This window comes from Canis aureus, chromosome 12 (genome assembly GCF_053574225.1).
Source record: "Canis aureus isolate CA01 chromosome 12, VMU_Caureus_v.1.0, whole genome shotgun sequence".
Classification (NCBI taxonomy): Eukaryota; Metazoa; Chordata; class Mammalia; order Carnivora; family Canidae; genus Canis; species Canis aureus.
This window is the reverse complement of record NC_135622.1, coordinates 39,327,622-39,354,502: the sequence shown is the minus strand read 5'-3', so window position 1 is coordinate 39,354,502 and position 26,881 is coordinate 39,327,622. Positions and strand designations below refer to the sequence as shown.

The 26,881-nt window shown below is 39.2% G+C and overlaps 1 long non-coding RNA gene and 1 pseudogene across 1 annotated transcript; one reads left to right on the top strand and one right to left on the bottom strand.

Moving 5' to 3' along the window:
* Window positions 1–1,652: 1,652 nt before the first annotated feature.
* LOC144281016 (cytochrome c oxidase subunit 7B, mitochondrial pseudogene) lies at window positions 1,653–2,124 on the bottom strand (annotated as a pseudogene).
* A 2,574-nt stretch (window positions 2,125–4,698) lies between these two features.
* On the top strand, window positions 4,699–10,287 carry LOC144281009 (uncharacterized). Its single transcript, XR_013349474.1, has 2 exons — window positions 4,699–8,674; window positions 8,776–10,287. It is a non-coding gene; the product is annotated as an uncharacterized LOC144281009 (long non-coding RNA).
* Window positions 10,288–26,881: the final 16,594 nt, after the last annotated feature.

Here is a 26,881-nt window from a genome sequence, read left to right as displayed (position 1 = left end):
TTCTTGAAACATCCTGAAATGTCTTTTGGTACTGTGCAAAAATTAATATAAAATAAAACCAGTGATTTTCATTTCTGAAATAAAAGCATGACTTATTGCAAGTGATGTGAATGATGAATGCAGACAGTAACAAAAAATGTAGTGTTGAAGATTGGAAATGCTAAACTCATATTTCATCCAAAGAGCAGTCGTGTTCACTTAGCTCATAGTTCAAAGATTTGTAATAATCGGGAGATGATTAAGGAGATCATATATTACTTTCAACAATAAAGAATTTGAAATAGTGTCTTTTAAAATATTTTTTCTTTGATCAATTGAAATTCTCAGGTGCAATTTTTAAAAGTACCAAATTGTTAACACCAGCTATTTGTCATGTTAACAGTTGGTACAAAGAAGGATTTTTAGTCATGAAATGTTTCATAAAACTTTTATACACTTTGCATTTTAGATTTATGATCTCACTTGTAAAACATACCTGACAAAAACAACATAAATTTCAATCATTACTGCAAAACTTCAATTGTTACAAATAAAAGTGTCTTAATAATTTATTTAAAAGACAAAATATCACAATTTAAAAAATAGTTTAATGGCTTTCATTGATGCTGTGGAGCTAAAGATAACATCTGGGAGAAAATAACAAACTTTATTATAGGTGTTCCAAAGAAAATGATTCCAATAAGAACTATATGGAAACTTTATTGTGTTTTGAACAAACAGTACTATGAAATGCTAGGGAGGAAATCTGGAATTATAGCCAAAATTTAGAAAGCTTTCCAGATGTTTTAATTTGGCACAGTCACTACTTTTGATTATCTCTAAATAATGCAATAGAGATATAAATAAATGAATCATTTTAAAGTATTTTCCCAATAAACTGTTACTTACTATCATAAATTTATGCTCAAAAACAAAGGTAAATTTTTCTGGGAAAGTTAATATCTGAAGAGCTCTGAATTGTGATAATAATGATAATTGAAATTACATTTTGGCTTCAGTGGCAGGCTATAGTTTTAGAGCTACAAAGGTAATTTGAAAATCATACTAAACCTTGCTTGGTTTCTTCATTAGAAATTTGAAAGAGTAGACATTTAGAATATGAAGAAAGTATTTTTAGAAATTTGACCTTACTAAAAGATATTTGATCAAACATTATTTGGGAGTTTTTCTATGAATGTTTTGAATGAAATTAATATTTAAATAAGTAGACTGAGTAAAACATTGCCCTCCATAAGGTGGGTGGACATCATCCTGCAGACCTGAATAGAACAAAAGGGCTGACCCTCCTCCCTTCCTACCCTGCCCTCCCACCTCCGCATCCCCCACCCGCTAAACTATAGTTCCTCTGGCTGGCTGCCTTCAAGTTGGGATATCTGTTTTCCTGCCTTCGGACTCCACTCTTCCTGGGTTTCAAGCCTGCCAGACTTTGGACTGGAACTATGCAGTTGCCTTTCCTGGGTCTCCAACTTGCCTGCTTACTCTGCATATCTTTGGACTTGTCAGCCTCTGTAATCATGTGAGCTAATTCCTTATAATAAAACTTTTTTCATATATATTTATACATATATACATATTTATACATTTATGTATTCACTGTTGGTTCTTTTTCTCTGGAGAACCCTAATACACTTTTTTCTTATGCATAGTCTTTTTTTTTTTTTTTGAAGGTTTCAAATGTACTTTATTTCTTAAATCATGCCATATTTTAGTAGGTGCACAGTGCTTTCACCTGGCATCAATTATGAGTTGGTTTTGAAACAATTATTACACCAGCTGGGATTACTGATCCCTCCATTCCTTTGGGGTGACTCTGCCAATAGGGGACAGGTTCCATTCTATTCCAATTTGTGTTGCTGTATATGCCCATACAGCAATACAGAAAGTGGCTCCACTAGCTAATACAGCATTACCATATTTATGATGGAAATCAGGTGCCCGTTTCTGGTGACTCTGCCTTGCCATTGTTTGTGGAATGCTTTGAACTCGGAGACGACTTAGAGCATTTCTGGCCACGGGAAACATCCTGAAGCTGAAGGCAGAACGGTGCAACTGCGGTAACTGCTTTGCTACAACTTCGTGATAAGTACCCTTGCAAAGACTCTTATGCATAGTCTTAAAACGTGGGCATTTTATATAACTTTTGTACATCTTATTCTAAGTATGCTTTTGTGTTCATTGATTTTTAGGAACCTGTATAAGAGAAAATAGATAATATTTACCTTTTTAAAGCACAGGGAATGCAAGTCTTTCTGTAAGTGTGTCATCATATTTGTGAACAGCTTGTCACAGAATATAGTTACCTGAAAGCTCTAATTCACTCACTTTGGAGTTCTTTTTGGCTAGTCCATGTTCTTCAAACCTGGATGTGGTCTAACTGGCACTTAGTGAGATTTCTCTCTCTTTCTCTGATCATCTGACCCTACTAATCTGGCAGTGCAGTCAACTATAGGACTTATTTTCTTGGAAGCTGAATCACAGCAATGGTCCAGCTTATAGGTTCATCTAACACTTCTGTTGTACAAGGTCTCTTATTATGAACCTAAGTTTTCTTGTTTTACTATTGGTCTGGCCAAGTGATTTGGAAGTTATTTTCCTCCCTTGAGAAGATAGGAAAAAAAAGACTCCTAGCTCTATTTCCTTCCCATTACCTGCTAACTCTGCACTATCTATATTTGGACCTATTCCTAATAGTCTCTAGCCTTTGCTTATTCATTGTGGTAGCTTATTGATACTAGTTTAATGTATAATCATTCAGGCACAAGAAACATATTTCTCTGTTTCAGACCTAGCTGTAGGACTCCAATATGGGTGGAATACGGGATTTTCTGTACCCCTTCACTGGATCTTATGAGAACCCCTAGTTTTACCCGATGCCAAAGATTGAGTGTGATTCTTTGAGTTTTCCATTGTTGCTCTGTAAAGGTCATCAAGATGCCCTCACTGCCATTTCCCCACTGACCACAGGCCTGTACAGCACAAGACTTCTGCTTTGCTCTCAGGGCCCCTGTACTCATGCCATCTTTGACCACTATGGACACGGACACATCTAAACCTCTTTGGGCAGGTTGGGGGTGGGGTGCAGAGGAAGAAGGTGAGAGAAATCTTAAGCCCAGGTAGGGCTTAACTCAGGGCTCAGTCTCACAACCCTGAGATCGGAACCTGAGCCACCCAGGTACCCTGACACATTAAACCTCTTAAGAAAACCCCAGCAAAGCCAGTCCCCTTCCCAGTCCCTGGGACTCCCTTTTCTCTAACCAGGCTCCTCCTTTTCCCATCCCAAGCACCAGTATCTTCCACATCCTTGTTCCATCCTTAGCGCCAGGTTAATTCCTTTTCAACAAAGTACTGGAATTTTTTCCCATGACAGCCCCTGAAATAGAAAGGAGTTGCAGCCAACCCTCACTCTCCCTACACACAATCAATGGAAAAGAATCCTATAACAAAGACTTGACTGGAAAATGGGTGATACCTATCGTAATGAGGAAATACATTTCTATCATGATGAGTCTACCGCCAGGAAAATAAGACAAAGGGGATATTTCTTTTAAGTATACTATGAGATATTTCAGACATAAAAAAGATATGCAGATTAATCACCTGTGTTAAAAAGTAAACTTTAAGAAATAAACATTACTAATAGTTTGTATTCCATAATCATAGTTTCCTTTCTTTTCTCTCCAACAAAAATGAAGACTCTCCTAAATTTTGTGGCTCTCATTTCCATGCATTTTGTTACAATTGTACTGTGTATGTACATATCCTTAAGCAATATATGTGATTATTTTGTATGTTTTAAGTTTGTATGTCAGTAGTATCTTCCTGTTTATATTCCTCTGTATCCAGCTTCATCTGTGGAGAGACAGCTGTAAATTTACATTTTCACTGCTGTAGAGAATTTTCTTGAATTAAATGTACCACATCCTACTTATCCTTTCTCCAGTAGATGGAGTAGGTTGTTACCAAATATGTGTATTACATACAATGTAGCTATGAATATTCTTTTTCATTGTGCCTTGACTTAAGTAACAGTTCTCTAAAGGAAACTTTACCTAGGAGTAGAATTGCTGGGCCCTAGGGCATGAACATCTACTTCAATATAAGCTGCAAATTGGTGTTTAAAGTTGAGACACCAGGATGCCTGGGTGACTCTGTAGTTGAGCACCTGCCTTCCGCTCAGGGCATGATCCTGAAATTCCAGGATCGAGTCCCACATTGGGCTCCCTGCATGGAGCCTGCTTCTCCCTCTGCCTACGTCTCTGCCTCTCTTTCTGTGTGTGTCTCTCATGAATAAATAAATAAAAATCTTTTAAAAAAATAAAATAGGGCAGCCCTGGTGGCTCAGTGGTTTAGCGCCGCCTTCAGCCCAGGGCCTGATCCTGGAGACCCAGGATCGAGTCCCACGTCGGGCTCCCTGCATGGAGCCTGCTTCTCCCTCTGCCTGTGTCTCTGCCTCTCTCTCTCTCTCTCTCTCTGGGACTATCATAGAAAAAAAAAAATCGGGATCCCTGGGTGGCGCAGCGGTTTGGCGCCTGCCTTTGGCCCAGGGCGCGATCCTGGAGACCCGGGATCGAATCCCACGTCAGGCTCCCGGTGCATGGAGCCTGCTTCTCCCTCTGCCTATGTCTCTGCCTCTCTCTCTCTCTCTGTGACTATCATAAATAAATACAATTAAAAAAAAAATAAATAAAGATTAAAAAAAAATCATTCTTAATATTTTTGCTCCTTTTAGAGCAACATAATCACGAGCAAGAAAGATGTTCTCTGGATAGATATTAAAAACTTCCCCATATCCTACCTACCATAAAGTATTTCCTGATTAATTTTAGTAATAAATTTCTTTTGACCTTATTTAAAAATCCATGATCCTCTTCATCCTCCACTTTATAAAATAGACTGATTTTCTTGCTTTTCCTGAGTATTTTGAAGTGTGAATTAAGCAGCAGGAAATAGAGCCTCAGCATAGTATACGATGAAGTTTGAGCACATCTACAGGATCGCTGGGTAGGCTTACCAGAGACCTATTTCCCTGAGGGCCTGAAAATCCTTGAAGGCCTGAACTCATCCTTGGGAAAGAGAGAACCAGGCGTAGTAAGTTTGGTGCAGTTGCAAGCCTTTAGTTTTCTGAGGGAAGAAGAAATTCTCTATCTAGTCTGATACTTAGATTTGATTCAGAGGTCAGCAGTACATTCCCGACTCCTTTCTTCCCCAGATGGAAAACTGATAGGACATTAAAGTCAAAGAACTCAATGAGAATTTTTAGATCACATAGTATAACTTTCTTCTCAATTCTGAGAATACTTTTATCTTTACGCATTTATGCTAAAAGGGTAGGCCTGCAGCCAGACCACCCAGGTTCTAAGCTCAGCTGTGTGTATCACTTAACTGGCAGACTTTTGGGCAAGTTACTTAATTTCTGTGCCTTGTTTCTTGAACTGTAAAACAAAAATAATAAAGGTAGTAGCTATTTCATAGGACTGTAGTGATGATTAAATGTTAACATGTATATATGTACGTGTGCATATAAATATGTCTATTTCCCATTTGTCTACTCATACAGCCCTGTAGCACTGAATGCACAAAGCATCTGGATGTTGGCTCCTAAATTCCATTCTCCATTAAAAAGAACTAAGAGTCCTTGAAGAAATGATTGATTGCAAGTCTGAGGCAGGGAAAATACAAGATGAACCTGGAACATATTTTTGTGCTATGTCAAAGCCACAGGAACCTGTTTGAAGGCGCTCTCATCAACCAAATCTCAAAAAAAAAAAAAAAAATTGAACATCAAAAAAAAAACAAAACAAAAGCAAAGGAATAGAACCTACTGAATAAAGAACAGGGCCATGGGGCGCCTCGGTTGCGCTCAGTCAGTTAAACATCTGACTCTTGGTTTCTGCTCAGGTCATGATCTCAGGTTCATGAGATTGAGCCCCACGACCCACCGGGCTCCATACTCAGTAGGGAGTCTGCTTCTCCCTCTGCCCCTGCCACTGCTTGTGCATGTGCTCTCTCTTGCTCTCTGTCACTCTTAAATGAATCTTAGGAAAAAAAAAAAAAAAGTTCTCTCTCTCTCCCTCCACCTCTCTCCCTCACGCTCTCTCCTCTTTCTCTCTTATAAAAAAGAGAAAAGGGTCACAGTGGTAGAGATAAATAAACAGATAAAGAGAATGTTCATTTTCATTTTTTTAAAAGGTTTTATTTATTCATGAGAGAAGCAGAGAGAGAGGCAGAGGGAGAAGCAAGTTTCCTGCAGCGAACTTGATGTGGGGACCGGGACTCCAGGATCATGCCCTGAGCCGAAGGCAGACACTCAACCGCTGAGCCACCCAGGCATCACGAAAGTTCATTTTCAAAGTAGAAAGCCATGTGGAAGAAATGAGGGAATTAGAAAATCATTATTTGGCAAACATAATACTAATAATCATGGATGCTAAAACTAGTGAATGAAAGTTTGAGAAAATATTTACATAGTCTCAGAGTATCTTTCCACAAGAGACCTATTAAGTATGAAGAGTAAGCTAATAACTCGACAGCGGAGAAATATTTTGTTCGATACTACCTTAACCAATGTTAAAGGTAATATCACTAATAATGGGACGAAGCAATGTTATATGCCTTCTGAAGCACTTACAAGAACTCAGCATCACTTCTGTGGTATTCTTGCCAAATCACTTAGTCTGAATCTGATTATGGGGAACTATCAGACAAATCCAAACTGAGAGACTGTCTAAATACAACTGACCTGTGCTCTTCAAAAGTGTCAATGTCTTTTACTACAAAGAAAGACTGAGAGGGATGCCTGGGTGGCTCAGCGGTTGAGCGGCCACCTTTGGCACAGGGTGTGATCCTGTGTTCCTGGGATTAAGTCCTGCATCAGCCTCCCCTCAGAGAGCCTGCTTCTCTCTCTGCTTATGTCTCTGTCTCTCATGAATAAATAAATAAAATCTTAAAAAAAAAAAAAGAAAAAGACTGAGAAACTGTGCCAGATTAAATAAAGGATGCTAAGGAGGCATGACAATTGAATGCAAACATAGTCTTGGATTTTCCTCTGACTTAGAAGACATTTTTAGGACAAATGGTGAAATCTGAATATAGATTAGATAATAGTATTACATTAGTTACAGTTTCCATGATTTTAGGAAGAATTCAGTATTGATGTATTTAGAGATAAAATGACAATGTAACTTACTCTTAAATGGTTCCCAAAAAATTACATATTATAGACGTATGAAGGGGATAAGAAGAAGCAAATGTAGTAAAATGTTAACAATTGGTAAATCTGGGTGAAAAGTATCAAGGAGCTCTCTGTACTATTTTTGCGACTTTTCTGTCTGAAATTCTGATTTTACTACCTTGATTATGATAATGGTTCATGGGTGTATGTATATGTGCAAACTCATCAAATGGTATACATTAAACTGTGTGTAATTTTTTATGTATCAATAATACAACAAAGTGGGAAAATTTTTATTTAAATGTATGTAAAAGAGCTAAGAATGTGTCTGGCACATAATATATGTGTGTTATCATTATAAGGATAGATTAGAAACCTAGGTTATATGAAGATCTGAGACTGTGAGGATAAAGATCATGAATGTAGGTGACATTTTCCTTCGATTATCACAAGTCCCAGGAATCCCAGGACTTGTGATAGTTTATTTTAGTGTCTAACATAGCCTATATATTTTTTTCACTTGGAAAGAATTGAAAGCATATGATCTTAAAGTGGAAAGTAAAAAATAGCATTTTATTTGAAAAGAATGGAAGGATTTTGTAGGCAGATCATAAGCACACCATCTGGTTAACTCAAGAGAAATCCTAAGAGCTTAGATTCCACACTTTTTATCAGCCATGTATGGTTTAAGATAGACCTCCATAAGCTAAAATTATCTAATCATATTTGTCTGCTATCCATAAGTTAATTGAAAATGCCATCAATTGCAGTGCTACCGATTTCATTTATCCTACCTAAGAATCAGAATCCATCATGGTTTGTATTTCTCAAGTTCAGATGTTCAACTGTGTGTAAGACAAATTCATCATGTACGAAGTAGGCAGAGTTGACACAGTAGTCTCTAAAATAAATTTTAGTTTTTAAAAAATACAATCACATTCAGTGATCCTCAACCAGGTACACTTTTGCCGTCAGGGGATATTTTGCAAAGTCTGGAGACATTTTTGGTTGGCACTACTGGGAGGAAGGAGGTTGAGGAGAGAAGGGAATGTTACTGGCATCTAGTGTTAGAAATCAGGGATGCTACTAAATATCTTATGATGCACAGGACAGCCTCCTACAGCGAAGACTGGTCCAAAATGTCAATAGTACAAAGGTGAGAAATCCTACACAAAATGAATACATTTCTAAAATTTCAAGCAGTTAAAGTGCTACTAGGGATAGAATAATGCTTCTAGTCCTATCTTGATAAAGAATTTTATCAGCTAGTTTGTGCTTAGTACATAATATTCAATATTTAACCAATCAAAAATGGCTGCTCTGATTCTGAGTATTTTTTATGATTTTCCCTTCATTTATGTATGCACTAAAACTGGATCAGAAATTCATAACTAGCTACCTTGTAAGTATCCCACTCTTGTCTCAAAATATAGCAAGGGGGAGATTTTTATACAAGATTATAGATAAATTAGGTTACAGGAAAGTGGAGAATAGCCAATATCCGTTGGAGATTGAGTATGAAAGAAAATTTATGTGGCTTCTAGTATAATGAAAGGATTTTTCAATGACATTTTAGACATTTCTTAGGAAATCTCATTAAAAAGTTCAAATGATATTTGAGACTTAGGTAAGAATTCACTCCTGTATGGTTTCACATGCTGTGCAATTTTTTAAAGCTGTTCAGACCACAACTACTTGTACCAACAAATGGGACAGGATAACTCTCTCCCCATCCTCCTCTGCTTATTTTGTGCTTGAGCAAAATGATTTCTACTTCTCAAGTGTAAGCTTGAAGGTGTCCCCATTAAAATGGAGAAGCTACAAAGTGATGAGAATTCTTTTACACCACCATTCAGTTTTATTTCTCTCTAGGAAAGGAAATTTCCACAAAACTAACCAATGTGTATCAAAACCTCAGGTCATCTGATACTTTTGAAAATCATGTTTAATCTCTTGTATTCAATGACTATCTCACATGTCTAGAAATCTTTGTTGTTGAAGAATTAATTAATTAATTAATTAATTAATTAATGAGAGAGCGAGTGAGAGAGCACAAGCGAGGAGTGGGGTTGAAGGCCAAAGGGAGATGGAGAAGCAGACCCTCTGCTGAGCTGGGAGCCCAATGCAGGGCTCAGTCCCAGAACACTGGGATCACCACCAGAGGCGAAGGCACATGCTTAACCAACTCAGCCACCCAAGCACTTAAGCTATTCTCTTTCCTCTCTAGTTTTGGTATATTATCTTTAGTTATTATATGGAAAGTCTTTATAACTTAAGATAAGCTGCTGTTTCTTGTTCATAAGCTTTCTTTCTTTCTTTTTTTAAACAGTAGCTCTTGTCTCCCCTGTAGGTCAGATGAAGCCATTTCCCCCTTCTTTCCTTCTCTCCTTCCAACCAACCTGTCAGCTTTACTTTTGCTTTCTATCTTTTAATGTTATGACATCAAGGTTAATGACAATGACACTGTTCTGTAGCTATATATATAAAAAAAATACTCAATGTTTTGACCATAACCAAATCTAAACGTTGAATGGCAGTAAACAACATTTGCTCTGTTATCACAGTGTAAACATTACTCAGTGCAGAAACAGGTGCTAAACCAGGACAATATTTCCTCTTTCATGAGTCCACTTTTTGACCCCTGTCTCTGCCAGTTAAGAGAAAATATCCCTTTCCTTAAATTCTATCAGTTGTTCAAAATCAAACCACATTTTTGTTTGCTTCATATCTGGACCCTGGCTTCTTTGATACTTTGACATTTTGTTTTGTTTTTCCTACAAATCCCAATTGCCTTTCTTCCTACTGAAGAGAAGACATATGTGCCTCTTTTGTCCATCTACAGTGTGAAATACTTCTGTTTTTTGAATGCATGCTCCTTGGAGCCCACTGACTTCGGTCCCCCGGAGACATGTGGCTTACAGATCTGCCACATCTTGGCATTGTTCTTCACTGGACTCTTGGTTAGTTGCTGTGTTCTTGTATGTCATCGTCTTGTTTGATTTTTGTCCTTGTTTTGCTGCCATAGATGAATACATGTTCACAAGGATATCTTGTCTTCTAATTTAGAACATGTCCTTGATTTTGCTTTCTGAAATAAAACAAGTAATATGCACCCATTTGAATTTCTTCACCTTATTTTTTTTTAAGATTTTATTTATCTGAGGAGAGAGAGAGAGCATGAGGAGGGATGGAGAGGGGCAGAGGGAGAAGCAGACTCCCCACTGAGCAGGGAGTCTGATGTGGGAGGATCAATCTCACGACCCCAGGATCATGAACTGAGCCAAAGACAAACACTTAACCGACTGAACCACCCAGGTGCCCCTGAATTTCTTCTACTTTAAATGTTCTCCCTTTGTGAACTTATCTTGTAACCTCCTTCTTAGATTCCTTACAAGAAAAGTACTAATATACTATAAAAGGTAGATAGATTATGAATTCTTTTTTTAAAAGATTTTATTTATTTATTCATGAGAGACACAGAGAGAGAAAGAGAGAGGCAGAGACACAGGCAGAGGGAGAAGCAGGCTCCATGCAGGAAGCCTGATGTAGGACTCAATCCTGGGGCTCTGAGATCACACCCTGAGTCAAAGGCAGAAGCTCAAATGCTGAGCCACCCAGGCATCCCTGAATTCTGTAACTTCAAGCAACCATTGGTTCGTTATATGGTGGAATAATGATCCAAATAATATGAAAAAAACCTGTGTGTTTTTTCCAGCATAAAAGTTGCCAGCGTTTATAGTTATTGAGTGCAAATTTGACCAATTTTGTCAAGTTGTCTTGGTTTTAACAGTATTTTCCAATAACAGATTAAAGAGAAGACCTAAATCATAGCCAGCAATTTTTTAATAGTAGATATGAGATAAACTTTTATTTAGCCTAAAGAATTTAAACAGGGGCACCTGGGTGGCTCAGTGGTTGAGCATCTGCCTTTGGCTCAGGGCGTGATCCTGGGTCCAGGGATTGAGTCTCACCTTGGGCTCCCCACAGGGAGCCTGCTTCTCCCTCTGCCTATGTCCATCTCTCTCCCTCTCTCTGTATCTCTCATGAATAAATAAGTAAAATCTTTTAAAAAATTATTCATATTTAAATATTTTTAAAATTCTGTTTTTGGGAGTGCCTGGGTGGCTCAGTTGGTTAAGCATCTGCCTTCAGCTCAGTTCATGATCTCAGAGTCCTGGGATCAAGCCCCACATTGAGCTCCTTGCTGAGCAGGGAGCCTGCTTTTCTCTCTCCGTCTGCCGCTCCCCCTGCTTGTGCTCTCGTTCTTTCTCTGTCAAATAAAATATTTTTAAAAGATACTGTTTTTTAAATGTTATTTTTTATACATACTGCTTAGAATAGGATTGGCTCAGAAACCTGGGACTAAAAGCAGGTAAAAATTGAGGCTTTTAAAAGGTGTCCATAGGGTCGCCTGAGTGGCTTAGCGGTTGAGCCATCTGCCTTTGGCTCAGGGCTTCCTGCATGGAGCCTGCTTCTCCCTCTGCCTGTGTCTCTGCCTCCCTCTGTGTGTCTCTCACGAATAAATATATAAAAGCTTTAAAAATAAATAAAAGGTGTCCATAATCCCAAGAGTCTTTTCTGCAAAAACGAATTAGTGAGGCTGATCAAACCTCAGAGATCTGTCAGAAGGATATGATAGATAATATAAAGATCCCGGACATCAGTAGAAGCTGGAATCTAAAGCCAAGAGTTGGATAATAATAGTCCCCAGAGCTGAACAGTAAAGATTTATGGAATAAATGGAAGGCAAGTATCCCAGCTGCAAGAAATTGTAGAAGTAAAAAGGATTATCCAATCAGCAAAGACATGACAGGCTTGTATAGAGAGATGCTCTTCAAAATATTTCAACCAATTGGGAACAGTCAAAGACTAACCAAAATTGAAGTTGAATGACTCTGGAACCAGCGCCTAGAGGACCCTGCTGGATGGAACATTAACTCTTGAGTGGATGCATTGGAGGGAGAGTCCAGGTGGCCTCCAGTTAGGAAGGGAAGTGTGAGGAAACACTAGGCTGTCCTGGATAGTAGCTGTTTCAGTATTTTTTTTTTGAAAGATTTATTTATTTATGATAGACATAGAGAGAGAGAGAGTCAGAGACACAGGAGGAGGGAGAAGCAGGCTCCATGCCAGGAGCCCGACGTGGGACTCGATCCCGGGACTCCAGGATCGCGCCCCGGGCCAAAGGCAGGCGCTAAACCGCTGAGCCACCCATGGATCCCTGTTTCAGTATTTTAACCACCTGTATAGCCATTCTGCTTCCTGAGTTGGTTTCCAGCCTGGAGCTCTTGCAGTGAGCAGTGATCCAGATAATTTTCTAATCATTTATGCAGGAACTCAGCTTCCAGGGTATTAAGCAAAAATCTAGTTCAGAAACTGAGTGACAACTGTAGAAGCTCAACTCCAGGGGGTGGTTATACCTGATGCTGAAAAGCTTGGAACAAAAGTTAGGTTAGAATAAGCAGCAAAGCCAGAGGACTACTAAATTTGAGGTCTGCATATCTTACTAGACTGGGATCAGCTTTGAATTACAGTGAAGGGCAGGCCAAGACCATGGAGGGGGTGGGGCAGTAATGAGAATGACCTGGACTAGAACGTGAAGGTCCAGACACAACATTTCCAAGTATTCTGAAGTCTTTCTGATTGTACCAGATAGGGTTTAAGTGCAGGAAATAGAAACCATTGGAGGTATCTTAAGCATGAAAGCATGAAGGGATATATTATACAGATTGACGTGCTTAGGAAATCTTTGAAAAGGCTGAAGGAGCAGGTCCTAGGCTGGGACGTCAGGAGTGACTTCTAGAGCAGAACTGACTCACTAGGTGACTGCCTGTTGAGGCCACTACTTGGGATGACTGAGTCCAAGACCACAATACGCGGATGCAGGCTTCATGGATTCAGGGTTCAGGAATCCAACATGGCTCCTGTTTTTTTTTGTTTTTTTTTTTTTTTGTTTTGTTTTGTTTTGTTTATGATAGTCACAGAGAGAGAAAGGCAGAGACATAAGCAGAGGGAGAAGCAGGCTCCATGCACCGGGAGCCTGACGTGGGATTTGATCCCGGGTCTCCAGGATCGCGCCCTGGGCCAGAGGCAGGCGCCAAACTGCTGTGCCACCCAGGGATCCCCATGGCTCCTGTTTGTAACTGCACTCCAACCCCTAGAAAGCTGTAAAAGGAACACTAAAGGGTGCTGCTATAAAGCAATAAATCTCACATTTCATGACCTCACCTGCAGCAGAAAAGTAAGCAAGAGGAACAGGAAAATAGCTCTCACCTCATTTCTGCCCTTTCAAATCTCACTTGAATGTAAGTAACCGACAGAAGCCAACTCACATCCAGAGTTGTACCTGCAAAGGAGCCAGAGCTGCAGGTTTTGATGTTCTAGCCTCTCCTGTACAGGAAGGTACCCCAGAAAAGGGTAGAATGCAGCCTGAGTGACCAATCCACCTTATCCACTAAAATGACACACCCATTTTAAAGTACAAAGAGATACCCTGAGTAGGAACAGAAAGGATCACTCAAGGTATCAGCAAGAGGCCAAATGCTGTGCAAGGGCACCAAATTCAAGATTAATCATTTTTCTGTGGTGTTTACGACCACTATGGCCTTGATTGGCTCTTATAGTGCCTAATTGGTCAGTCTTTTCTCCTTTTAAGAAACTTACTTGACAATTTTATTTTGTGAATGGATAATGCATCCATATGGTTGAAGCTTTGAAAGTTTCACAAAACTTTGCAGTAACTGCCCCTCGGCTACTCAGTCATTCTCCTTAGAAGTGAACAATCATATCTTTAAAGAAATTATTCTAGTACAATCTGCTCTGGATTTATAAAAAATTTTTTTTGTATTTTATATTTTAATATGTTTAAAGTAGGCTCCATGCCCAATGTGAGGCTTGAACTCATGACCTTGAGATCAAAGTCACATACTCTACTGACTGAGCCAGCCAAGCACCCCAACAATCATATCTTTTTGCGTGTGTATTTTTCCAGAGCTATTTTGTTCATACATACGTATGTATGTGTATCATAGTCTCCCCTCCCCTTTTACACTATGATGACCTTTATGCACATTGCTGTGCCTTGTATTTTTAAAATCACTTTCTAGTGGGTCTTGAAGATTATGCCTTACCACCACAAAAAGAACCTCTCCATTCTTATTTATAGATGTCTAGTCTTCCATTGAATGATTATATACCATAATTTATTTAACAAGTTTCATGTTGGTGGATGTTTAGGTTGCTTCTTTTGCTATTACAAATAGTCCTTTGAGAAATAATCTTGTACACATGCCAGTTCACAAGTCTGCTGGCATTATCATGTGATATTCCTAGATGTGGAATTGGTGGTATTTTCATTATTTAAAAAAGAATTTGCTAGAAATGATGAAGAAGACCTGGAACATTAAGGTAGTTCTGCAGAGGAAGGTCATCCTAATGTGCTTAGATGGGGTCACCCTGTGGTGAATCCTCTAGGACTTTCTTTAGGACCTTGTGATTTCATTTGATTGGTTTCCCCTTAATCCTCCAATTTACTATGACCAACTTGTCCTTTAAAATTCAGTAAACTTGGGGTGCCTGGGTGACTCCATCAGTTAAGTGTCTGCCTTCTGCTCAGGTCACGATCCCAAGGATCCTGGGATAGAAGCCCACGTGGGATTTCCTGATCAGCAGAGAGTCTGCTTCCCCTTCTCCCTCTGCTGCTTCCCCTGTTTGTGTTCTCCTGCTCTCTCTCAAATAAATAAAATCCATTAAAAATTTCAGTAAATTTAACTATTGGGACTTCATTGACATAAAAAGCTTTTGCACAACAAAGGAAACATTTGACAAAAAGGCAGCCTACCAAATGGGAGACGATATTTGCAAATGATATATCTGACAAAGGATTAATATCCAAAATCTATGGGATACGTGAGTGGCTCAGCGGTTGAACGTCTACCTTTGGCTCAGGGCATGATCCCAGAGTCCCGGGATTGAGTCCCACATCGGGCTCCCTGCATGGAGCCTTGCTTCTCCCTCTGCCTGTGTCTCTGCCTCTCTCTGTGTCTCTCATGAATACATAAATAAAATCTTTTAAAAAATCTTCTACACTCAAAACTTAAAAAAAAATACCCTAAATCTATAAAGAACTTATCAAACTCACCTTCTACCCCCAAATAATCTGGTTCAGAAATGGGTAGAGGTCATGAATAGACACTTTTCCAAAGAGGACATCCAGATGGCTTACAGACATATGAAAAGGTGCTCAATATCACAAGGAAATACAAATCAAAACCATAATGAGATACCATCTCACACCTCGTCAGAATGGCTAAAATTAACAGTACAAGAACCAACAGGTGATGGCGAGAATGTGCAGAAAGAGGAACCCTCTTGCACTGTTGGTAGGAATGCAAACTGGTGCACCCACTCTGGAGAATGTTTTGGAGGTTCCTCAAAAAGTTAAAAACAAAATTACCCTCTAACCCAGCAATTGCACTACAAGGTATCTACCCAAAGGGTACAAAAATACATATTTGAGGGGTACCTGGGTGGCTCAGTAGGCTAAGCATCTGATTTTGACTTGAATCATGATCTCAAGATCCTGGGATTGTGCCTTGCATCTGGCTCTGCACTCAGCTGGGAGTCTGCTTATCTCTCTGCCCCTTCCCCTACTCATGCATGCATGTGTTCTTTATGTCTCTCTCTCTCTCATAAATAAATAAATCTTTAAAAACTATAGATCCGAAGGGTTTCATGCACCCTGATATTTATGGCAACATTATCAACAATAGCCAGATTATGGAGAGAGCCCAAATGTCCATTGACTAATGAATGGATAAAGATATGGCATATATGCACAATGGAATATCATTCAGCCATCAAAAAGAATGAAATCATGTCATTTGCAATGATGTAGATGGAGCTAGAGTGTATTATCCTAAGTTAATTAAGTCAGTCAGAGAAAGACAAATGCCATATGATCTCATTCACATGGAATTTAAGAAAACAGATGGGGACACCTGTGGTGGCTCAGCAGTTGAGTGTCTGCGTTTGGCTCAGGGTGTGATCCAGGGTCCAGGGATCAAGTCCCGTATTGGCTCCCTATGAAGAGCCTGTTTCTCCCTCTGCTTATGTCTCTGCTTCTCTCTGTGTCTCTCATGAATAAATAAATAAAATCTTTTAAAAGAAAGAAAACAGATGAACATATGAGAAGGGGGAAAGGAAAAAAAAGAGAGCGGAAAACAAGCCATAAGACACACTTTAATAATAGGGACAAACTGAGAGTTGATGGAGGGTGGTGGGTAGAGGATGGGTTTACCTGGGTGATGGATATTAAAGAGGGCACTTGTTGTGATGAGTACTGGGTGTTGTATATAAGTGATGAATTACTGAATTCTACTCCAGAAACCAATATTGCTGTATGTTCACTAAGTAAAATTTAAATAAAAATAAAATTAAGTAACGTTAAATAAAAGTCCTCTTCATAGGACAATTTACCAATATCTAGAAAAATAAAATAATATATGGGGTTGCCTGGGTGTCTGTCGGTTGAGCATCTGACACTCAGTTTCGGTTCAGGTCATGATATTGGTGTGGTGACATTGAGCCACATGTTGGGCTCCACGCTCAGTGTGGAGTCTGCTTGAGATTCTTTCCCTGTCCCTCTCCCTTCCTCTCTGCCCCTCCCCTCACTCACTCTCTCTATTAAATAAATAAATAGATAAACAAACAAACAAATAAATAAATAAATAAAATCTTAAAAAAAATAATGCCTGTGCACTTCACCCAGCAATTCCACTAGAATCACCATAATATCTAGCAATAGGATCTGTTTAAAAACCATTATGGTACATAGTTATATGTAAACTGGCATACTGTTATATATAAAAGAACATGGAAGCTATTTATACACTAATATGGAAAAATCTACTAGAAACATCATTAAGCAAAAGAAGTAAGGTGGAGAAACTATGTAGAATATGCTAGTTGTGTAATAGTAAAGAGAAGGGCAATATATACTCATATTTTATTGTAAATGTGTATTTACAATTTCTAGAATGGTACTTACAAAACTAATAATGGTGGTTAACTGTTAGTGGGAGGGAGGAAAAGCCAGGCAAATGGAAGACAGAAGGATGGAGGAAAGTGGAGGAAGAGAAGAGGTGAAGGAGAAGAACAATTTTTTTAAAGACAAAAAATATAAAATAAAATAAACTTTAAGTAAAATAGTTCAAAAGCATAGTATACTGGGAAACCCCATATTTCTTTGAAAACCCTGGGAATAGGGGCACCTGTGTGGCTCAGTCAATTAAGTGGCTGCCTTTGGCTCAGGTCATGATCTCAGGGTCCTGAGATCAAGCCCCACATTGGACTTCCTGCTCAGGGGGACAGTCTGCTTCTCCCTCCCCCTCTGCCTACTATTCCCCACTTGTACTCTCTCATTTGGTCTCTCTCAAATAAATAAAAATAAAATCTTAAAAAAAAGAAACTCTGGAAATTCCTATGGTACCCACATATTTTTCTAGTTGTCTCTGTCTTCAAGTTCTGCTGACTTCTCTTTTTTCTCTATTTTACCTCCCCTGCAGTGTTGTCCCTCTGCCATCCTGTGGCACAGCTGTGCGTCATCCTGACTCATTCAATCCCCACAGCACCAGCATAGCACTGCTGGTAGCACATTAGGGTCCCATAATCTCAATGTAGATCTTGTTCTTAAAATTCCCTCAATCATTCTGTCTTCATGACTGCCTCTCCACAGAGACTTGTAACTGGGTACTCGTCTCCTCCTTCATCTTCTCCCCTGCTCTCTAGTGTCCCTCTCAAAATTTCCATGAATTTCTTCAGCAAAGCAGTTTGGCTCTCTCTTTGCCTCTCAATCTGATCTAGAGGGCTTCTGCCGGCCAACCAAGAGCATGTTGGTGTGTGGTGTGGGTGGTGGTGTGTGGGGTGTGTGTATATTAGATTTTCATTTTGAAATAATTTTAGATTTAACATGGAAGTTGCAAAAATAATACAGAAAGTTCCTGAATACCTATCACCCAGTTTTCCCTAGTGTTAATGTCTTGGAAAAGTAACGTACATTTACCAAAACCAGGAATTAACATGAGTACAACAGTATAAACTAACGACAGACTTTATCTGGATTTCATCAGATTTTCTATTGACATCCTTTTTCTGTTCCAGGATCCAATCCCAGATCTCACATTAAATTTAATTATCATGTCTCTTTAAGTCTTCTCTGGCACTTTCTTATTCTTTCCTAGTCCTCAAGACTATGAAATTTTTGAAGAGTATTGACACTTGTGAAGCATACAGTCCTTTTGTAGCATGTCTTTGGTTCAGATCTGATATTTTTCTCATGATTCAACTGAGGCTATGCTTGTTAGCAAAAAAATTCAAATGATGTACTTTCCTTGGAGGGTACATAATGCCAATGTACAAAGTGGTTTCAGAATTAGTAACCCAGGCACTTGTGAGAACAAATTTACTAACTATCCAGGGTACAGTACCTAGTGTGGTTAACTTTATAGTATACAGTCAAAATACTGGTTTCCAAAGTTACCTGGGTTAGCTTTTTTCTGCTCCACTTCCTACAGCATGCTTATGTTATTGATTCATGATGCACTTAAGTTAATTTTTTATAATTTATATTCCATTTCGAGTTTCCTTTACAATCTGGTTGAATTTTAAAAATTTTTCATTAAGATGTGTTTTTAAACCAAGTATATTCTCTTCAGGAGAAAAATTCTATAGACAGTTCTCTTACAGCAGAGACCAAGTCAGGTTAGGTCCAAGGATATAATTTGTTCACACAGAGGATTTTGCTGTTGTTATTGGTGTTGTTTTAACAATTGTGCATTCCTTGCTAACATTGAAAAATTGGAAACTTTACACAAAAGTCCAAACTGACAGCTTTGTTTAAAAGAATCTGGTCTGTCTACACTGATCCTGGCTTCCCATATGGCAACAGTTCCAACTTATAAGTCTGTAGTGGGACAAGGAGGTTCCCCTAGAGGATGTTAGAGACTCCTATGATTGAGAAAGAGTGCTCAGGGGGATAGAGTGAGGGATACCAGCAACAGGCCAGATTGTAACCTGGGTCTGCTGACCTGATGAGCATCCCTCTCACTACACCACCTTTTCTCTGAGCACTAATATCAAATGGATAAAGCTATACCCCTTTGGGGGAAGTTTAATATGTATAGTGGCTGAAAATACAGGTTATGAAGTCCAGCAGGAGTTCCAAATTCAAGCCTTGACTCCCCTACTTACAAATATATGATCATCCTTATCCCTCTAACTCCTTTTGACTTCAGTGGCATCATCCATAAAACAGCAAAGACAACATTTTGCACCTGAGGATTGTTGTAAGGTATGGTTAGGTTAGTGTTCCTCCTTTAATCTCAAACTGTATACTGCCCAAACGTTGACTTATGTATTGAAAAAGTTCACTGTAGTTACTACCTTACGGTAAAGACTGCTCTTCAGAAGGGCTGTTCATTATCAAGATCAGGGAACAACCTGACACAGTGGGGCAGGTTAGGAATGAGGGGAAGGATACCCAAAGAGATAAGAGATGAGTAAGGGGGACCCTCCACTGAGAAGAGAACACAGCTGCAGAAAAATGTTAGGCATCAAGGACAGAACATGCTAACTTAGAGAAGGATCCTGAGGTGAACAGCATCCCTCTTCCTTACACGTCAGTTGGCTAGACTCTCCCTATATTATTTTTTATTCAGGAAAACTGGAGTGGATCTCTTAGAGACATGGATCTGCTTTAAATCTGTGAGGCTGTGGGCATTTGAGCTAGAGCTTATGGAGCGTCAAGGTATTGATTCTGGGGGAAGTGGTCTGTAGCTGTGTTCATGTACTCATTCCTCTGACTCCTGATTTCTGCTGGACTTAAACTGATCAATGACAGTCAAAGCATTTGCTGTCACACTTTTCCTTCATTTCACCAACTGTGAGGTCAGGGAATGTGAAGTCTTTTGAAAACATTTGTCTGTCCCTCCAGGATCTTTGAAGCAATTATTGATTCTACTTTTTAAAACATTTCATGGGATCCCTGGGTGGCGCAGCGGTTTAGCGCCTGCCTTTGGCCCAGGGCGCGATCCTGGAGATCCAGGATCGAATCCCACGTTGGGCTCCTGGTGCATGGAGCCTGCTTCTCCCTCTGCCTGTGTCTCTGCCTGTCTCTCTCTCTCTCTGATGTGACTATCATAAATAAATAAAAATTAAAAAAAATAAATAAAACATTTCACATCAGCCACTGCTATACATTTCTTTGCCATCTTGCCAGCATAGGTCACTATTCACCCTCATGAATCCTATGCCAGCTTATGTAGACATTGCCTCTTCCTGGGACCCCCTTCCTTGGTCCTCACCATTCAGATTTTCATTCTATTGGCCTTTTCTGGCCGCATTCCCTTCAGTAGCCCCCTCCTGGTTACCAGATTAGATTCTTTCTTTTACTTCTTTGACTATACTTGACAAAGTCTAAAATCATCTTGGTTTTTTGGTTGTTTATATTACACCAGAATATACATTCTGTGAGAGGATGGAGACTATAATTGTCTTTTTCATTCTGCACCCCCACAGTGTAGAATAGTGTCTGGCATTGTTGATGGAATGAATAGATGAATAATCTCCTAATTGGTCTTCCTGTTTCTGTCCTTGTAAGGTGAGACAAAGTGAGGCACTTGCCTTAGTGCAACATTTTAAGAGGGTGCCCCAAACCTTAGTATTCAGGATAAATGATGTTTAATGAAATAATTTTTAAAAAATAAGAATACACACAAAAAATGGTGAAAAAACATCAAAATTTTAACTAAGGGCAGCATCTGCACTCCCACAATCCTGTTGTACTTCTTTCATTCAAACCAATCCCAGCTCTGGTTCCAACATAACTTTGTTTACAAAAACAGAGAGAGTGAGTGTAGGCCATTGTTTATAGATTTGATCTTTCTTTAAGTCTTGCTTTATTATTATTTTTTGAAGATTTATTTTATTTATTTATTTATTCGTGAGAGACACACAGAGAGAGAGGCAGAGATATAGGCAGAGGGAGAAGTAGGCTCTCCACAGAGAGCCCCATGCGGGACTCGATCCCAAAACCCAGGATCACAACCGGAGCCATAGGCAGGTGTCCAACCACTGGGCCACCCAGGCATCCCTCAAGTTTTGCTTTAAAATATGCTATACCTGTAAAAATCTTAAAAAAAAAAAAAAAAAAAAAAAAAAAGGCAGCCCGGGTGGCTCAGTAGTTTAGCACCGCCTTCAGTCCAGGGAGTGATTTCAGAGACCCAGGATCAAGTCCCACGTCAGGCTCCCTGCACAGAGCCTGCTTCTCTCTCTGCCTGTGTCTCTGCCTCTCTCTCTCTCTGTGTCTCTATGAATAAATAAATAAAAATATTTAAAAAATTAAAAAATATATAAAATATGCTATATCTGGCTCACTGAGTGTTTTGGCAGATTTTCTAGTTTTGCGTCCTAGGTGAGCACCTTATTGCTTCTCCCCAGTCAGGCCCTGCTTGTGGCTTTTAAGTTTTCTTTTCACACAATAGCCAGAGTGGTCTTTTTACAGGCAAGTCAGATCATATCACCCCATTGCTAATCGCTTTCCTTTGTACTTAATGTAAAGTCCAAAATTCTTTTTCTTTTTTTTTTAAGACTTTATTTATTTATTTATTCATGAGAGACACAGAGAGAGGGAGGCAGAGACACAGGCAGAGGGAGAAGCAGGCTCCATGCAAGGAGCCTGATGCGGAACTCGATCCCAGGATTCCAGGATCACACCCTGGGCCGAAGGCAGGCGCTAAACCGCTGAGCCACCCAGGGATCCCCTAAAGTCCAAAATTCTTAGTGCCCGCACCTACCTACCCACCCTGCAAACGCTGGCCCTGCCTTGCTCTTGAACCTCATTCCCGTTGTCTACTGAACTCCAGGGACACTGGCTGTCTCAAGCCAAATGCCCCACAGCCTTCATACAGAATATTCTCTTTTCCAAGACACTCCTAAATACTGGTATTTCCTTTCCAGGTTTCAGGTATCAGCTGGACTTATACTTCTGTGGAAAAGCCTGGTTTGAATCCCCAGGCCAAAGCAGCTTCCCCTGTTAATTTTTCATAGCACTTGGGTTTCTCCTTCATACTCTTACCACATTTGCAATCTAGTGTTTAGTTTGATGAGATGATTTGGTTAATGTCTGTCTGCTCATTTGATTGCAAATCCCAAGGAGCAGAGATTGTCTCTTTGTTCTGTTTCTGTCATCTTTACCCTATCACGTGACTAGTCTGTGTAATGAGTGCTTAATAAACACTTGACCCAGTAACTGGGTCATAATAAATTCTTTTTAGATTTTATTTATTTATTCATGAGAGACACACACAGAGAGACAGAGAGAGGCAGAGACACAGGCAGAGGGAGAAGCAGGCTCCATGCAGGGAGCCCGTTGTGGGACTCCATCCTGGGTCTCCAGGATCGCCCTGGGCTGAAGGCGGCGCTAAACCACTGAGCCAACCGGGCTGCCTTTTTTTTTTTTTTAAGATTTTATTTATTTATTTATGAGAGAGAGAGAGAGAGAGAGAGAGAGGCAGAGACACAGGCAGAGGGAGAAGCAGGCTCCATGCACCGGGAGCCCGACGCAGGGCTTGATCCCAGGACTCCAGGATCACGCCCTGGGCCAAAGGCAGGCGCCAAACCGCTGAGCCACCCAGGGATCCCCTAATCCAAGGATTTTAAATCTTGACTGGTATCAAAACGCCATGAAGTGCTTGTGTAAAAATATAGATTCCATGAGATTCTGATTATATGGATCTAGCCCTTTGTGGATGGGACTCCATAATAACTCTGATGCTGACAACACATAAAATGACACTTGGAAACTGCTGATTTTGTTCAGTTTTATAATTTATCACAGGACTGAGTTGGGAAGCTTTAGTAGCTTACTCATGGTCACTAGATAGTGGCAAAGCTGCCCTGGAAAATAATTCTTTTGGAAGGAGGCAGAAGGAGATTATAAGTGTTTACTTTTGTTTTTTCGTTCTGGTATGTATTTTTTTTAACATTTTATTATGAAAAAGTTCAAGCACACAAAAATTGAGAGACTTGGGACGCCTGGGTGGCTCAGTGGTTGAGCATCTGCCTCTGGCTTAGGTTGTGATCCCAGGTTTCTGGGACTGAGTCCCACATTAGATGCAGGGAGCCTGCTTCTCCCTCTGCCTATTGTCTCTGTGACTCTCTCTCTCATGAATAAATAAATAAAATCTTAAAAAAAATTGAGATATTTTTCATAGTAAACATCTGTATACTGACCACTTGGATTTAACGAGTAGCATTTTACTATACTTGCTTTATTACACGTCTATCCATTTTGATCCATTCTTCTATCCATCCATTCATCAATGTATCTTTTTAAATGCATTTCAGAGTAAACTGCACACATCAGTACATCCTCCTCAATACTGCATCATTCATATGAGATAATTTGCTTGACTTTTCATCTTTATCCTATATCACACATTTTCCATAGAAACAGCAAGAAAACCATGAGGATGTAGAGGTGAGAAAAATGATAAAAACATGTAAAAGAGGAAGGCAAGAAACATTGGCACACTTAAAGATGATTAGCTCCAATTTCTGAAGCGGAAAAAACCCTGCTAAGTTTATGCAGGTTACTACAGAGAGTAATTTTTTAAAAATAGTACCTACAAGTATGTATTTGCTTCACGGAGTCTGGTCTTTGGCACTAGAAGCAATATTTGGAGTGGTATTATTATTATTCCCATGACAATATTTCCCTATTATAGATCATCATTTTCACATTCCACATATACACATGTGTAACAGTCCTATCTCTGGCCTTTTTCCAGACACTAACATACCACTAATGTGAAACAAAACCATCTGGAAAAACTGGGGGGACTCTAATCACTTCTCAGTGTTGAGAAGCAAATGTAGAATATTTTCTCCTTACAGTCAATGTTTTTTATCTTTAAAAAACTGTAATAAGGGGAACCTGGGTAGCTCAGTGGTTGAGCATCTGCCTTTGTGATTCTGGGGTCCTGGGATCGAGCCCCACATCAGGCTCCCCACAGGGAGCCTGCTTCTCCCTCTGCCTATGATTCTGTATCTCTCTCTCTGTGTCCCTCATGAATAAATAAACATCTTTAAAAAAACTGTAATAAAATGCACATGAAACTAATTTTAAAACTTTAAAATAAAAAAAATAAGTTTAAAATAATATACTTTAATTTTTATTTTTTTATTTTTAAAAAATTTTAAAAAAGATTTTATTTATTTATTCATGAGAGACGCAGAGAGAGAGAGGCAGAGACACAGGCAGAGGGAGAAGCAGGCTTCATGCAGGAAGCCTGACATGGGACTCAATCCCAGGTCTCCAGGATCACTACCTGGACTGAAGGCGGTGCTAAACTGCTGAGCCACCTGGGCTGCCCAGTTTTTATTTATTTTTAAAAGATTAAAAAAAAAAAGATTTTATTTATTTGAGAGAGCGCGCAGAGGGAGGACACGAGGGGCAGAGGGAGAGGGAGAAGTAAGCTCCTTGCCAAGTAGAGCAGGGAGCCCCATGTGGGGCTCCATCTCAGGAACCTGGGATCATGACCTGAGCTGAAGGCAGATGCTTAACCAAGTGAGCCACCCAGGTGCCCCAGACTTTAATTTTTAGAACTGTTCTAGATTTACGGAAGAATTGAGCAGAGAATCCTCATATATCTCCTCCCTAGCATTTAGTTTCTCCTATTGTTAACATCTTGAATTAGTATGGCATATTTGTTGTAGTAAATGAACCAATACTGGTACATTATTATTAACATAAAGTCCATGGTTTACAGTAATGTTCCCTCTCTGTGTTGTATAGTTCTATGGATTTTGACAAATGCATAATGTCTTTCATCCACCATTACAGTATGGTTTAGTTTATGGATGCATAAAGTAAGGGAGTGAATCAGTTTCTTGTTTATATTTTTTTCACCTTTTAAACAAAAAAATTCTTAAAAATATTTTAATGCATTCTTTTGAAGAGATAGATGTTTGGTACATTTTATGGCTCCCAGAGCATATATTTAATTGGCGCATGTTATGGAAGGGGGAATTGGAAATTGAATGAAAATATATGACTTTTGGTCATGTCAATCTGTAAGACACACAGTAAAAGGATATTATGCTCTGGGTTTTTTTGTTTGTTTCATTTTTGTTTTGTTGTATTTTTGTTTTGTTGTGTTTTTTGTTCTTTTTTGGTGATGTGGCTTAAATGCAATAGTTTCTTTTTGGGGACATATTTCTGCCAATTAAAGACTAGAAGCACACAATTTTTTTTAATACCATAGAGAAGATGCATAAAAAAAATCTTCTGATGTTTTGTAGCCATAACTAAATTATGGTTAAAATGTGCACTATTGGGATCCCTGGGTGGCGCAGCGGTTTGGCGCCTGCCTTTGGCCCAGGGCGCAATCCTGGAGACCCGGGATCGAATCCCACGTCGGGCTCCCGGTGCATGGAGCCTGCTTCTCCCTCTGCCTGTGTCTCTGCCTCTCTCTCTCTCTCACTGCATGCCTATCATAAATAATAAAAATAAAGATAAAAAAAGTAAAATGTGCACTATTGTGAAAAGGAGCAAAGTATTTTTTTTTTGTCTTTGTTTGTTTTGCTTTGTTTTTTTAAGAGATTAAAATGTTTCTGGATAAGGAAAAAAAAAGGTAGTTTCACCATCCTAAAATCCCATCATCCACCTAATCATCCCTCCCTCTTCCCCATAAATCACTGGCAACCACTTATCTTTTTATTGTTTCCCTGGCTTTACCTTTTCTAGAATGTCATTTAAGTTGGATCATACAATTTATAGTCTTTTAAGTTTGGTTTCTTCCACATAATAATATTCAGTTAAGGTTCTTTCACATCTCTCATAGCTTGATAGTATACTTCTTTTTAGCATTGAACAACAATACATCATATGGATGTATCACAGTTTGTTTATCCATTAACTTATGGAAGGACATCTTAGTTGCTTCCAGGTTTTGGCGATTATGAATAAAGCTGGTATAAATATTCATGTGTAGGCTTTGTGTACACTTAAAGTTTCAACTCAATTGGGTAAATACCTAGGGTGTGATTGCTTCATTATACGGTAAAACTATGTTTAGCTTTGTAAGTAACTGCCAAACTGTCTTCCAAAGGGGTTTTGCCATTTTGAATTCTTACCAGTAATAAGTGAGTGTTCCATATCCATACCAGCATTTGGTATGGTCAGTTTTTTGGAGTTTAGCCATTCTAATAGGGGTGTGGTGGTACCATCTTAACTATTTTTAAGTGCATAGTTCACTGGCATTAAGTACATTCATGCTGTTGTACAACCATCACCAGTGTCCATCCACAGAATTCCTGTCATTTAGCAAAACTGAAACTCTGTACCTATTACAGAGTTTCACCTATTACACCTATTAAACAGTGCCTTGTTCCCATTATGCCTTGTTCCTAGCCTCTGGTTTTCTAACTCTATGAATTCTACATTCTATCTTTACAAATTTGACCAGTCTAAATACTACATGTAAATGGAATCATATACTATTTGTCTTTTTGTGACTGGCTTATTTCACTTAGCATAATGTCCTCAAGGTTTATCCATATCTTAGCATGTCATTCCTTTCTTTTACAGGCCGAATAATGTTCCATTATTATTTATCCATTCATCATCATAGATAGACACTTGGGTTCTTACCA